General features: G+C 39.4%; 1 protein-coding gene and 1 pseudogene across 1 annotated transcript in view; one reads left to right on the plus strand and one right to left on the minus strand.

Moving 5' to 3' along the window:
* Positions 1-15,993, minus strand: part of PLXDC2 (plexin domain containing 2) — a 451,667-nt gene that overhangs the window by 421,560 nt on the left and 14,114 nt on the right. The window lies entirely within an intron of this gene.
* Positions 11,801-13,149, plus strand: LOC102252309 (annotated as a pseudogene).

The following is a 15,993-nucleotide window of genomic DNA, read 5'->3' on the forward strand; positions in this document are numbered from 1 at the left end:
TGATTGATGTTTCTCTCTCATAGATGTTTCTAACTCTCTATCCCTCTCCCTTCCTCTCTGTAAAAAATCAATAAAATATATTTAAAAATAAATAAAAAATAAAAATAAAGAAATAAAATAAAACCAGAACACCTTGGTGTGTGTGTGTGTGTATTTTTTAAGTTTTCAATACTTCTAAGGATACATCTCTAAAATTAGTACCTACCCTCAAATAAGACTAGAAACAATATTTACCAAAACATATACAACATATTCCATACACTTGTTTAGATACCTTTAACATTTTTTCACCCAAGATAGTCTATTCAATTAAAAAACAACAATTGTCTGTACTTTCATGACTTTCATTAAGCACTTCTAATAACAACAGTGTGTATAATAGGTTAAGATTTAATTGACAGTTTTGCCATAACAGTCAACACTGACAAAGAGTACAAGTTCTATTAGAAAATGGGTACAAACTGTGGAGGGGGATGAGGAGAGGAAAAAGTTTTCCTTGACCCTCTCAGGTTCCTGGTTGGATCTGAAAATTAAACTGACGGAGACAGATGAAGAAAAGCATACACATTTATTCCCCAAGCTGCAGCAGGGGACGTTTCCAGGAGTAGGTGCGTCTCGAATTTGATTTTAAAAGCAGCCACAGAACTGGATTAAAGGGGAAGGAAAGCAATATTTTCTAGGTGAAATAGCATGCACAGGAGATGTTAGCAAAGACAGATCATTTTCCACCATAAAATGGGATTCCACTGGGTCTGGGACTACATTATTCCAATCCAAGTTTCCAAATGCCTTGCATTCAACACATACAACGGCGGCACAGCTCTGTGAATAGGTGCACAGATTTAGGAGGTAAGCAGTCTGGATCCCAGCCCCTGCCATTTATTAATTGTATAATCTTAGAAAGCTTATCACTATAAGCATCCATTACTCCATCTTTAAAATGAAGCTAATTATAGAGTCTATGTCATCGGGTTGTTCCAAGAACATACTAATGAATGGATATCACTTGACACAGTCTGTGATACAATTTAGAGTGCAATATATGGTACGTGTTGGGCTAAAATAAATTGAGTTTGGGACTATGAGGAAATGAGAGTAAGAGATCTGAAGGACAAGATCAGTTTAGGACATGATTCTGGAACTTCAGTGTCCAAATTACCTTGGGTACTTGTTAAGTCACAGATTCCTGGATCCCACCTCAAAGTTTCACACTTAGCAGATCTGAGGTGGAACTGAACTATACCCATCTGATAAATTCCCATCTCATTCTGATGCTCCTCACTTACAGAACCACTGAGTTAAGACTTACATACAGACAAGCACTTTCCATCAGAGAAAATGACTTTTATTAGTGACTAGAGGCCTGGTGCATGACATTCGTGCACTGGGGGGGGGGGGGGGGCCCCTCAGCCCAGCCTGCGCCCTCTCACAGTCTTGGACCCCTTGGGGGATGTCTGCCTGCCACGGAGGTGGGAAAGGCTCCTGCCACTGCCACTGTGCTCGCCAGCCGTGAGCCCGGCTTCTGGCTGAGCGGCGCTCCCCCTGTGGGAGCACACTGACCACCAGGGGGCAGCTCCTGCATTAAGCATCTGCCCCCTGGTGGTCAGTGTGCGTTATAGTGACTGGTCATTCTGCCATTTGGTCGATTTGCATATTAGGGTTTTATTATATAGGATTCTCCAAATGCATTCTATAGACCTGCAGGGATACCAAAGTGAGTACCTGTGAATCTCCAGCATATGTGTTCCACTTATGTACAGTGGCTTACTCAGAATATTTTTTTGCTACACATGAAAATCTACTATTTGAAATAATCTGGATTTTTCTAATTCAGGCCAAATATAGAAAGCCATTCAAATATATGTTGTACAAAGCTATAAAATACATTACTTTTACTAAGGACTTGAACTAGGATCAATCAAAATGATCAATAAATTCTTTTTGTGGGGAGGCTTGTCAAACTTCTCAAATGGCCACTTGTCACTAAGTTAATTATGTGCTGGGGGTCTTGGCCTCTGAGACTTTTCCCTCCACTTCCCCTTCCCCACATTGTGTAGACTGGCATTGGCTCCCTGAGGAGAAACTGGTGTCAGACCCTCCCAAAAAGTTTGGGGAGACAAAGAAAGTCTGACACTCAGGGCTTATTAGGGACCCAACCAAAAACCCAATTACATTTTAATGGACAAAAAATGTGTGTATAGTTAAGGTTTATTTCTATAAAGAGAAGATAACTATTATATATAAAGAAAAGATAAATAGAATATATCATATCACTAACACTGAGCTAAAAGACTCAAGAAGAAATTGATTCATAACCCATCAGTAAGACTTAATTTTTCCCCTCACTCTAGATTCAATCACTTCATAAAGCCCACATTTCCCCTTTCCTCTCTCATTTTGTATGATAAAAATATTAAGCCATAAGGAAATGCATAAATATCATTAATGCTTTTTTCCCTTTCATTTTTCTCCTCTTCCTTCCCTAAAAATAGCTTTCCTGACACTACTTAAATCCAAATTACTCACCTTTGGCCCAAGCATCAGGTTTATATTTACTGCTGAGGGTGGTTGCCATGACTACACATGGAGGTACCAAGCAAGAATTGAGAGGTCTGATTCATAAAATTTAGTGCAGCTTGGCAAAATTTTGGTGTATTCAGGATATTTTGGTAATAAGATAGTTGACTTAAAGGATTTAAATAAATAGGCTCCATAGATAAAGACCTATTGATTTAGTCACCCTTGACATGGATGGTGTTGCTTACTAAGAACTATTTAATGCAGGGTTTTGCTGTATGATTGACATGCAGAAGAGTTCCCACAGGTTCCCACAAACACCTGTTCTTCTCTTGGCATGGGCTTAAAATTACACTTTACCTCCTGCTTACAATAAATTGCCCTTGCTCTACACAGCTCGTTTTAACATTTCATCTGACAAGAATTCACCATAACTGCCTCTCCAAAGGCGTAGCAAAAAGTAATCCTACAGGGTTATTACAATCTGTTAGCACACCTGTGAAAGCTCTGTGTGATGGCACACCTGGTGAGACATTCAGAACTGGTGCAAGGGCCACCTGATACACACAGAGGGCACGAAGCACAGGAAGTTAAGTGACCTGCCCCACAGGTCAAGAGTGGAAGGCTCACCAAGAGAACTGCAGTGAGGACCAGTCATCTTACTGAGAAAGAACTTGCATTATGTCCCAGCAAGTACCTATCACTAATAAGGGATAAATAACGAGAATAAACCGAAGTGAGACATTTTCTAGTACAAATTTAGATTGTGACTATAAAAACAAAACAAAACTGGGCTTATCTCCCTAGTTCCAATGTCCAGAACTCATTGCATTTTGGATATAATAAATGACCTTGCATATGATCTCAAAACAGCATTACAAATTCCCAGGTTCCTGCGGCCTTTTGGGAAGCAAGACCATCCTCTAGTTATGAGTGTTGCTAGTTAGTGGTTAATATTTGACTGAGTCAAAGCCAGTTAATAGCTATAATTCTAACCAGTCATGCAGATTTCAGATAGCACCCATGAAAATGCAGTTGAATTCAGCATTTTTTTTGTTAGTAATTTTGACTGGAATTCTCTATCTATGGGCATAGAAAACATGGTTCAAGGACAAATTTACAAAATAAGCTATGATGTTCATCTAGTTTCACCACTAAGAATCAGATTTATTGCTAAACAAATCATGCTTTTGTTCTTCACATTCATGCCATAAAACACTAGAGAGAAAGTGAGGCAATGGATGTTGGGACCACTGGCTTCTACATGTACAAGTTTACTGTCTCTCCAACTCTTGATTCTTTAATTATATATAAAATTCTGCCCACATTTCCCACCTCTTTGGTTTTCTAACATTTTATCTCCTTGATCATCTTCTTCACTAGAAAATATCTCAATGAAAAGTTCCTGGTGGTACCCATGAATGAAGTTATTATGGAGATATGCTAGACATAACAGTGGTTGACTCTGTACATCGAAAAAAAAATTGAAAATACAGAACATGAGAATAAAGTATTGAATAATTATCAAATTAGTGTATTAGCTTTAAGTTATGAAAAATAAAAACATAAAACATGAAAATAATATTTAAATGTATTTGTTATCCTTTAAAAGGCAGCAAAGAAAACTATGCTTACCCATGAACATTTTATTTATCAAACAATATGCATAAATAAGTTAATTTTGTTAAATATTATTTAATACAACATTGGTGGCAAATTAAAACCCACAAACCATGGTAGAAATAATACATAACTGCATAGGAATTAAGAGTTTAGTAAGTTTTCTTTTTAAAAAGTGACATAAAAAAAGCATTACTAAGTGGGAGGGAGCACATATATTATAGAATAATAAAAATATTTTTTAAAGTCAAGCTATTTTTTCTCTCTGCTAATAAAACTGCAATATACTTATATCTCAATTCTGCCCTGATTTTTTATAATGACTTCTTTTATATTCATTTATATTATGTCAGATAATAGAAACTTATCAGAGAATAAAACACCTTCATGCTGCAAAGAAGGGTCCTCTTCATAGTATATGTTATGGAGAATGTAGAACTGTGAGGAAGCTATTCCTTAACACAAAAACGAGGAGAAGCCTATCCACAACTTTCCATCTATGGTCCTTTTTAAAAATTTGTAACATATTTATCGACCTTCAAATTCAATGTGCTCAACCAGGAGACGAGCTTCTTACAAGCTGGGCTTTCAGATGATTTCTAGGCTTTGAGTCAGTTCTTTTGAGCTGAAGCTGGCATGAGTGTTATTAAAGATGGCCATTATGCTTGACAGACACCTGTGCCAAAATAGGCAGTTAAATGGTCAAAGTTCAAGTGAGTAGAACAGGGAGAAATCAGAGAGCGAGGGTTTTTGTGGGCTGCAATTGTCAGGAAACATTTTATGAAGTGGCAGGAGTGAGAAGTGGGTTTTGAGCCAAACCGTAAAAATTAATCCCAGCCTTTGAACCTGTTACTATAAACCTATGCTTATTTTAGAGCCTTCAAAGTAAAACATCAGAAGATGCCCTTTAATCATATCTCCATTCAGTAAAATGACATAGATAACATTCGGAGAGTAACAAGATTTCAAATTAACTTCAGAGTCCTACTCCAAACCGTGAAAATAAATATAGTTCTGTGAATATATCTGTAAATACTATCACTTATACTCTTTGCACATTTTCAACTTCGTATCCGCAGTGGTGTCCAACATGGGGCAGGGCACGCCACCCATTGGGTGCTTTGTTCCTTTTGATTTCTGTTTTGTTTCTCTTTTATAATTTAAATGTTACTATAGTAGTACAGGCAGATAAGTTATAAATAAAAAATGTGGAATACAGATCATTAGCATTTATTGAGTTTTCTGTATGTCAGGCACTCTGCTAATTGCTTTACATGAATTAACCCATTTAATACTCAAAGTTACCCTGTGAGGTAGGGTTGTTATTATTTTCATTTTATCAATAAGGAAAGTAAAGCACAGAGGTATAACTGACTGATGTCACAATAAGTGGTTGAGCCAGCAGAAATGGAAGAAAATGAATGATAGATAAATAATAGATAGGCAGATGGGTAGTTAGGTAGATAGATGATAGATAGATAGATAGATAGATAGATAGATAGATATAAAAACAAAAGAAAAAGAAACACAACAAATTCTAATAATTTCCGACCAATGGGTGATGGGCAAGATTCTTCTTCTATACACTAGTATCTATAGTTAACAGGGATTGCATTTATAACTTGGAAAAATAAGGCAGAGCATAAAATATTACGATTAAACACTGTAACTGAGTGAGAAAAGGTAGAAAACCAAAAGAGACATGGAGTAACAGGAAACTTACGTTAGCTGAAAAATAAAAAGAATGAGCATGGACTTATTTTCTATCATAATGCACACATTTCAAGGTTGCTCATGGTCAACTAAACACAATCGTCTAAAATAAGCCTCTATCTGGGAAAGTAAGCTTTGAAAAGCAATTAAATTAATTTGAATGAGATCTAAACTTTATTTTTTTTAAAATATATTTTTATTGATTTTTTACAGAGAGGAAGGGAGAGGGATAGAGTGTTAGAAACATCAATGAGAGAGAAACAACGACCAGCTGCCTCCTGCACACCTCCTACTGGGGATGTGCCCGCAACCAAGATATATGCCCTTGACCGGAATCGAACCTGGGACCCTTCAGTCCGCAGGCCAACGCTCTATCCACCAAGCCAAACCGGTTTTGGCGAGATCTAAACTTTAGAAAAAGGTTTTGAAAGCTGATGTTATCCGGTAGATTTAATAAAAAATGTTTGCACGCACATTTTCTTTTCAGTTGTGTTGGGAAAGGGAAGAGATCAGTGCCTATTCTTCACGGCTGCGGAAAATTATTTGCTTCATAAGGATTCTAGGCAGGTTTCTAGAATTAAATTGGTGGCAATAATCATGTTGTTATTAGTGTAATTGCTTTCTGACATCTGTTTCTTTGTTATAATCAGTTCTTTGATAATAGCAATGACATGAATAGTATATATCTAATCAGTAATGTCTAAGGTTTCTCCAAAATAAAAATGAAATTATATACCAACTATATACACTCCTTACCAAATTCTCTTTCACCAGGTAAGATTATACATCTGTGTGTATGTGAGTGTGTGTGTGAGTGTGTGTGTGTGTGTGTGTGATACAGTAATGAGGATAGGCCAGCTCTTACTCTCCTCTCATAGCAATTTGTTTTCAACATTTTTATGATGCCAAAGAAATGTGAAGGTCCTTTATGAAATAGCAAGGAATAAAATGTATAACTTGTTGTTCAAGGCATAATGAAGTGAAATTTGTTAATAAAGTGTGTTTCTATTTATATGTCAATTATCAAAGCTAACCACTCAAGGAGCTCTGTCTTGGAACTGTGAACTTTAACTGTAATGCTAAATCTAACTTAATAATTCTATAGTGGAAGGAGCATTCCAGGTCTGAGCCTGCCACTACAACCAATATTGTGACCTCTCAAAGTCATACCAAATTCCTGCCTTTGTTTTCCATTATTCCTCTATATCAAGAATCATTTTCTATAAAAACAAAACTCTACTGCCTAGCCCACTCAAACTTTATGAAATATTGTACTTTTTAAGATGATCTAAAAGGATATTTTCAGTAAATGAAAGCAGATGAAAATAGATTCAACCTTTGTTATCATAAAATGCTAATCCATTTTAACCTTCACTTGTGACAGGAAAGTAAACAGATTCATGTTCAAACACTACATTTAAAAGAGTACACTAATATACATGAATATTCCTGTAATATCTATCACTAGTGATTATTCAATATGCTCCAGATGGGTTTCTAAGGGTTTTCCATATTTTACATTTTAATCCTCATAAATATCTTGTGAGGTGAGCATTATCATGTGATTTTACAGATGAGAAAACCAAAGAACTGAGGATGAAGCAACTTCCCCAAATCACAGAATTAATAATTCATGGGACTAGGAATCGAGTGCGGGCCAGAGCTGTAAGGTCAGTGTGAGCTGAGTCTAGGCCTCTTTACCTGGCTTCTGCGCTAAAGGCAGCGGAGCCGTGATCTTCAGCATTGGTTCTGAGGAGCGTGGCTTAAACTTTCAACATGGAGACATCAAAATTCATGAGTGATCTCCACCACCCAGTGTGCATTTGTCACCACTTTTCTAATCGACCAACAGATTGCAAAAATCAGCAATGATATCATATTTATTTATTCTTAGATTCCAATTATAGAATTATCATGAAAATTAATTCCAATTATGTATAATTCGAATGGAGCTGTTTGAACAGACTACAATTATACTAAAATTCCAAAACAGAACTGCAACGAAGATAACCAAAGTGTCACCAGTGTTAAGTACAACATATATAAAGCTGAATTATGTAATTAATACTTAAAATATCTTAAAGTAATTGAAGTTTTTTGTATTTTCTACAGCCATCTGCTTTTTGCTATCTATACTAGATACGAAGTATCGCTGAAAGAAAGTACTAAGAAATGCACATGAAAAATAAATGCTTTTTACCAATTGATTTTTATTGAATACTAACCCAAAGACAGTAAGTATCCTTAAAGAATAATAATCTTCAATTGGTGTCATAAATAAACCTCTTTATTTAAAGTTTTCTTGGAGAAAAAAATATCCATGGCCCTGAATAGGAGATTTTGAAGCAAATGGTACAAGCTATTGGATTTATGATACTTATAAAGTACAAATTAGCTAAAGTTCACTTCAGTATACATGAAATCAAGAAAATTTTAATTTCTTGACTATGATCAACATACATACAAATAACTGGAAAGGTTAGAGAGAAAGTTCACTACATAATTGTCTGGGGCGTGGCAGAAAGAACACCAAATATGAATTCTGGAGCCATAGGTTCATTACCTGTTCTCACTATTGGTATCATCTCAGAAAAGCCTCTTCACCTCCTAGAGTTTCTTTTCCCTTATTGGTAAGAGTCAATGTTCATGGCAAAATTATTCACAAAAGCTAAGCCATGGAAGCCACTCAAGTGTCCATCGGCACATGAATGATAAGTACAATGTGGTATATACATGTAACAGAACATTATTCAGCCTTAACAAGAAAGGAAATTCTGACATGTTACAACATGAATGGACATTGAGGACATCGTGATAAATGAAATAAGCCAGTCGCAAAAAGACAAACACAGATGCTGTATAATTCTTCTTATATGAGGTACTTGAGTAGTCAAAATCAATAGAGACTGAAAGTAGAATGGTGTTTGCCAGGGGTTGGGGGGAGTGGGAAATGGGAATTTATTGTTTATTGGGTGCAGAGTCTCAATTTAACAAGATGAAAAGAGTTATGGAAGCAGACGAATGGTGGTGATGGTTGTACATTATGAATGTGTTTGATACCATTGAACTGTACACATAAAATAGTTAAGATGGTATATTTTATATTGTATATCTTTTACCACAATTTTAAAATGGGGGAAAAGTTAATGGATTGGTATGAAGTTTAAATAAGATATTATATTGTTAAATGCTTTGCGGTTTAAAGTGTCAAGTGAGTGTGTAGCAGCCTCTTCATTTTGCCTACCCATCCCCTCTTCTTTCCGGAAATGGAGCTGACCCTAATCCCAGCCCAGCTCCGTCTGCATGTTTTCTGGAAGAGAGATCATTCCTGTAACACACAGTGGTTGAGAACCTGCAGTGTGCCATGCCTCGGGTTAACATCCAGCAATGAACAGTAGACCAGGTCCCTAACCCGACAACAGAGAGAACAGTATGTAGGAAAATAAAGAAACAAATGTAAGAGAATAAAAGGTAATTTCAGAGAGTGGCTACTGTCTACTGAGTAGTCAGCAGGACTGTTATAAAAAGGTGACATTTAAACTGAGAGCTGAGAAACAAGAACAAAACAGGAGTGGAAGCATATCCTGTGTGAGGGGACGTGAACAATAATTACTTCTGGTTTGGGATGAGATCAAACAGGTAGGCAGGGACCTGCTCACAGGGGCCTTTAAGCCATGGAAAACAGATAGGATTGTATGCTTTTTGTTTTTTATTGTGGACACTATTACAGATGTGCCCCATTTCTTCCCCTTTGGCCTCCCTCTATGCAGCCCCCGCCACATTCAAGTTAGATTTCTCTCATTTCTGACAAAAGAGTCCTAACTTTATTAAATTAGGTGATATTTTATTGTAGTTGTGGAATATATCAAAAGCTAGAGGTCTGCAAACAGTATTTATTTAAATCTTCCGATAACCCTTTAGTGTATTATTGAAAGTAACTAAGAACAGTGAAGCAGGTTCTTAGCTAACAAACCAAAGAAGTGGTAGTGCCCTGGCCTGTGTTACTCAGTGGTTGGAACATCAGCTGGATAACATAAGAGTAGTGGGCTCGATTCTCGGTCAAGGGCATGTACCTGGGTTGTAGGTTTGAACCCCAGCCATTGTCCATCTCTCTCTCATACTGATGTTTCTCTCTCTCTCTCTCTCTCTCTCTCTCTCTCCCCTCCCCCTCCTCCTCCTCCTCCTCCTCCTCCTCCTCCTCTTCCTTTTCCTCCTCCTTCCTCTCTCCCTTCCACTCTCTCTAGAAAATCAATGGAAAAAATATTCTCAGGTAAGGATTAAAAAAACAAAAAAACAAAAAAGAAGTGATGAGGCTGAGTTCACTCCTGTGTACATCTCTCTGACTTTCAGGTCTGCTCCAACTAGCACCACTCACAGCTTCCATCTATGCCCCAGGCCTGGCACCTGTGGAATGGGACCCATCGCCTACTATGGGAGTGCCCACACGTAGATCAGAAGGAACTAGAGGCAGCCAAATCAAACGTCAGATGTGCAGTTAACTCTTACCCCACAAATTCCACTATTGAAAAGGGAAGAGTACCAAGTCCTTTATCCTTCAGGTCAAAAACAGACAAATCAGTACATGAGTATTGCTCAAGTTCTTTCCGGCAAACAATGTGCAATCGCCCAAGAGATAAGACTTATTGATGCAGCAATTCTATATAAAAAAGGGTAATATGCAAATTGACCCTAAAGGCAGAATGACAGGGAAAAACCGGTCACTATGATGTGCACTGACCACCAGGGGTCAGACACTCAATGCAGAAGCTGCCCCCTGGTGGTCAATGTGCTCCCACAGGGGGAGCTCCACTCAGCCACAAGCCGAGCTGATGGCTGAGAGCCCGTTGGTGGTGGCGGGAGCCTCTCCCACCTCCTCAGCAGCTCTAAGGATGTCCCACTGTGGCTTAGGCCCGCTCCCCCGAGGGCTCCCGGGCTGCCAGAGGGATGTCTGACTGCCAGCTTAAGCCCAATACCCCTGGGAGTGGGCCTAAGCCAGCAGGTGGACATCCCCCGAGGGGTCCTGGACTGTGAGAGGGCGCAGGCCAGGCTGAGGGATCCCCCAAGTGCATAAATTTTCATGCACTGGGCCTCTAGTTACACAATAAAATGTACAACTGACTGCCAGATTACCAGGTACACACAAAACATGCAGGAACACAGAAAAAGGTAAAGAAATATGGGAAGACTTCACAGAAGGCTTTCCGGTTCTATAGAAGCTACAAATTGAGTTGTTCTTTATCAGTCCAATATTTCAATCTTTGCTTTATAGGATTAAATAATTGACTTAAATTCATTTTATTTTGCACGTTTTAAAACTGTTTTAAAATGCCCATTAAGTTTAGAAGATGAACAAACTGATTTATCTTTTTTATTGGGATGTAAATATACTTGATTACAAATTTCTAATGCTGTATTTATTATCACAGGTTGGAAAGCACTACAGAGTCTAAGATAATATGTATATTACAAATATGTAAAATATAAAAAATTTGTGTTGTCAATGGAATACTATCTATATACTATATAAAAAGCCAGCTACCGTAAATACCAGAACAACAAGAGACCAGAACACCAGGCCCCTTGCCCAGGCTGGCCCCACCCCCCCAGGGAGTGGTTAGGGGCGACCCTAGGCAACGTGATAGGGTGTGAGTTTGATGGGGGAAAGTCAAAGAAATAGAGGGGAAAGTCTTAAGGGTCTGCGGAGTTGGGGTGGTGGGCCCAGAGTAGGTTTGGATTGTGCTGGGAAAGGAAGAGGAAGATCCGATTGGAAAACAGCTCAGCACAGTACCTTTCTCACTGCGAACCAGGACGGCACCAGCTGTGGACTGAATGGGCGGTTGTTTCATGAGTGAGCTTGGGACCGCGGAAACTTCAATGATTCCAAATAGTAAACAGCTATCGAGGTCAAAGAACAGAAAAATCCTCTCCAACTAGAGGCCCTGGACTTGCAATGCGATTGAGAGAAACACCGTTTAAGGAGGAGCTAGAAAAACCAGAAGTATGCGACCAGAGGATTGCGGGATAGTGGAGGACGCCTGGGCGCCTATGGCTAGAATGTGAGCCTGTTATTGCGCATGTACATAGTCAGCCCTATAGTCCTCAGTCTGGCAGTATTTGGACGTGACTTCTGGCAGGAAGTTATTTCTATTGAGACTTGCTGTTCCCTTGCAGCGAGGAAGATCAGAATTAAAGGTTTCGTTTGTTACCTTGGTTTGAAGTGGAGGACAAGAGCCGCGAGTACGACCAGCTCTAGGAGGAGTACACACACACCTCCCAGGAACTGTGGATAAAGCGCACCACAATCGAAGCCTTCAATGAAACCATCAAGATCTTCAAAGAACAGGGCCAGACTCAAGAGAAGAGCAGCAAGGAGTATCTGGAGCGCTTCCAAGGTGAGGGCATTGAAAAAGAGACGCAGAGGATCCTGCTGAACTCAGAACTGCTCAAGTCTCGCATTGCCGAGATCCACAAGAGCCGCATGAAGCTGGCACAGGAGCTGCGGACACAGGCCTTGGACAACCGGGAGATCCATAAGCACATGAACAGCCTGAAGCCAGACCGCATGCAGCTGCGCAAGATCCGAGACCAATACCTGGTATGGTCACCCAGAAAGGCGCCCGGCAGAAGAAAATCAATGAGTGGTTGGGAATCACAAATGAGACTGAAGACCAGTATGCACTGATGGAGGATGAGGATAACCTTCCACCATGAGGAACGGACCTGGTATGTGAGCAAGATCCACTGCACGCAGGCTGAGGAAATGCTGAATGGCAAGCGAGATGGTACTTTCCTCATCCGTGAGAGCAGCCAGCGGGGCTGCTATGCCTGCTCTGTGGTGGTGGACGGCGATACCAAGCACTGTGTCATCTACCGCATGGCTTGGGTTTTGCGGAGCCCTACAACCTGTACGGGTCTCTGAAGGAGCTGGTGCTGCATTACCAGCACAGACTTAGTCTCTGTACCTCTAAGTCTCTGTTGGAGGAGCATACCTCCTCCACCCCATGCCCCCATGCCCCATGGGCACTGCCCTCCCCTGGCTCTGGCAGCCCCCACCAGTGCCTACAGGTTCCCCAAGCTCCCCCTGCCTGGACCTGCCATGTTTACAAAGGCCCCTGGGGTGCTCAGCCCCAGCCTGGTGCCCTGATTTTTAAGCCATAGACCTGGGGTCAAGGCAGGAAGAAGGCAGGAAGGAACTTCACTGGGCCACTTCCAAACCTCAGCTGTAACATTTGGGGCCCGACAGGTCCCGCCCCACAGACCCAACTTCCCCTCCAGACCCTGAAGTGAAGCCCACACCCTTTACCCCCACATGGAGCTTCTGCCCAGAAGCCCTCCTCCTCCAAAAGCAAAATTATTAAAAATAACCTCAAGAGCTGGGCCCTATCTGACCCCAGGCTTTCCAGAAACCGAGGCTGCTGCAGGCACTGCTGGGCCAGCCGAGATGCACCACTGCCCATAGCACCTCTGCTCCATGCAGTTTCAAGGCTTCTCCTTGATCATGTTGGGTTCTGATTTTGTTTCCTTGACTGTAAACCCATTTTCTCCTCTTTTGAGACAAGAACCCGGTTTTCTATGCTGCCATGGACCCCCCTCCTTCCTGCCCAGCTAGGCTGGCAAGTGGGTTTTGTATGGTACATTCATACTGATGTGGATATAAAACATTGAACTCAAAAAAAAAAAAAAAGGAAAATGGGATAGTGACAAATAAGAAACTTTGGAGACAGTGAAGGGCAGTTTGTCCAGACTGTTGAGAGCTAAGAATTAGAGTTTAATTGGAATAGAAATCCTGCTAATAAGACCTGATGCCTGAAATCTGAGCACTCTACTTTTAGGTTTTCCAGTTCAAGTTTTTGGAGACTGCCTATTAAAACATTCCTGGTTGGAAAGTGTTTGTATAGAAGCCCATAAGTATTAAGTATGTGCTGTGTTTACCATGCTTAGCTCTCCGTAAGGAATATGGAATAATGTTAAATGCCTCATGTTCTCAAGAAGCTTGACTTTTAAAATAAAAAATAAAGAAGAAATATAAATATTAAAAATAAAAAAGAGAAGCTTGAGTTTTAGGTGCAAAATCAGGCAGCCAGGCAAGCAGTTAGGGGTGACCAGGCAGGCAGGCAGGCAGAGCAGTTAGGAGTGATCAGGCAGGCAGGCGAGTGGTTAGGAGCCAGAGGTCCCGGATTGCTAGAGGGATGTCCAACTGCAGTAGTTGGACATACCCCGAAAGGTCCCGGATTGCGAGAGGGTGCAGGCCAGACTGAGGAACCCCCCGCCCCCCGTGCATGAATTTTGTGCACCAGACTCTAGTACTGCTATAAAAAAGAAGGAACTTTTAGCATTTGCAACAGCATGGATGGAACTGGAGAGCATATGCTAAGCAAAATAAGCCAGTCAGAGAAAGATAAATATCACAAGATCTCACTCATATGTGGGATATAATGATCAACATAAACTGATGAACAAAAATAAATCCAGAGACAAGGGGTGGGTGGGGGGGTAGAGATCAACCAAAGGACTTGTATGCATGCATACTAGCATAAGCAATAGACACAGACACTGGGGCGGTGGGGGCCTGCCCTCAAGGGTGGGAATGGCAGGGAGGGGGTCAATCGGGAAAAAGAAGACATATGTAATACTTTAAACAATAAAAAAATTGTGTTGTGTTCATGCTTTATACATAAATAAAGCATTACATAGTCTACTCTAGATATCTGAGCATTTAGAGCCTGGAAATTTTGTTAAGAAAAAGTTATATACATTCAGCAAATTATAACTATTTTTTTATTTTTGTTTCATCAAAATGCAAGTAATTGAAAGGCTAAATGGCTTTATCATAGTAGCGTTTTGTTAATACATTGTCAGGCTAAATATTAAGTGTCTTAAGTACATAAGAAATAAACTAAATAAGAAACAAGAAGGAGAGGCCTGTGTTTCTGATTTACAGGAAAGCATATGACAAAGCAATTTACATAGACAAACAATGATAAATGCCCTAACAAATTCAGTTCCAAGCTGAAGGATCACTGTACACGGATGCACATTTATATTCAATATTAGCATTTCTGCATGTCTTATAAAACAAAATTCATTAATTTTGCACTTTGTTGTTTTAGTCTCTGCAATGCATTACAAAGTTAAAATAGGACAGATCATTTACAAAAACGCAAACTAAGTAACTGCCTTATGGCACATCCATAGCATCATTAAATCATCAGAACTTGACCTCAGCCATGTCATTTTTCCTCCCTACTCATTCATTACCTTCCCTCCTACACACACACACACACACACACACAAACTGGGAGCATGGAGCAATCTTTCAATTACTAAGAGAAACAAATTTGTAATCTATCCTGAAAGATAAGGTACCGATAAGAAGGGTTTGCTGGTTTTAACTTTTGTTCTCATTTTTAATTTCAAACTTGCATAAGATTGATACTTTATTTATTTTTTAACTTCAAGCTGGTCAGGAATGTCTTGCTGGGTAGCATGTTACAGATTCTAACAATCAGTCCTTTTATAGACTTAACAATTTTATAAAGAAACTGTTTATAAAACTCTAAATCACCTTGAAGGCAATATTGGGAGAAAATAAATACCTCTTTTATAAGACTTTATCAGTGAGAAGAGAGTGCCAATAATTTTATGAAAAAATATTTGATCCTTACTTTCATTAGTTAAATACAAACAAATGCTTAAAAAAACTCATAGTTCACAAATATTTATTGAGACCTACTAAGTGCTAGGCACTGTTTTAATCACTATAAAAACTCATCTTGAAAACAGTCATAAAAATTAATTACAGTGAAGAAAAACAACACCTTCTTCTCGGTTTGTTATTTTAATTCCTGGTCTCCCTATTGGTAAAAAAGAAAGAAAGAAAAAAAAAGAAAAAAGCAATGAAGTCATTACTTCCTTCTTCAAGGTGTGATGTTGGCTTAAAATAAAAAAAAAAATGCCTGAAACATAGCAAATTATTTAGATACTCTTTTTTCGTTTTTTTTTTCAAATATATTTTATTGATTTTTTACAGAGAGGAAGGGAGAGAGACAGAGAGTTAGAAACATCGATCAGCTGCCTCCTGCACACCCCCTACTGGGGATGTGCCCCCCCCACCCCCCCCACCCCCGCAACCAAGGTACATGC

The sequence above is a fragment of the Myotis brandtii genome, unplaced genomic scaffold (genome assembly GCF_000412655.1).
Source record: "Myotis brandtii unplaced genomic scaffold, ASM41265v1 scaffold215, whole genome shotgun sequence".
Classification (NCBI taxonomy): Eukaryota; Metazoa; Chordata; class Mammalia; order Chiroptera; family Vespertilionidae; genus Myotis; species Myotis brandtii.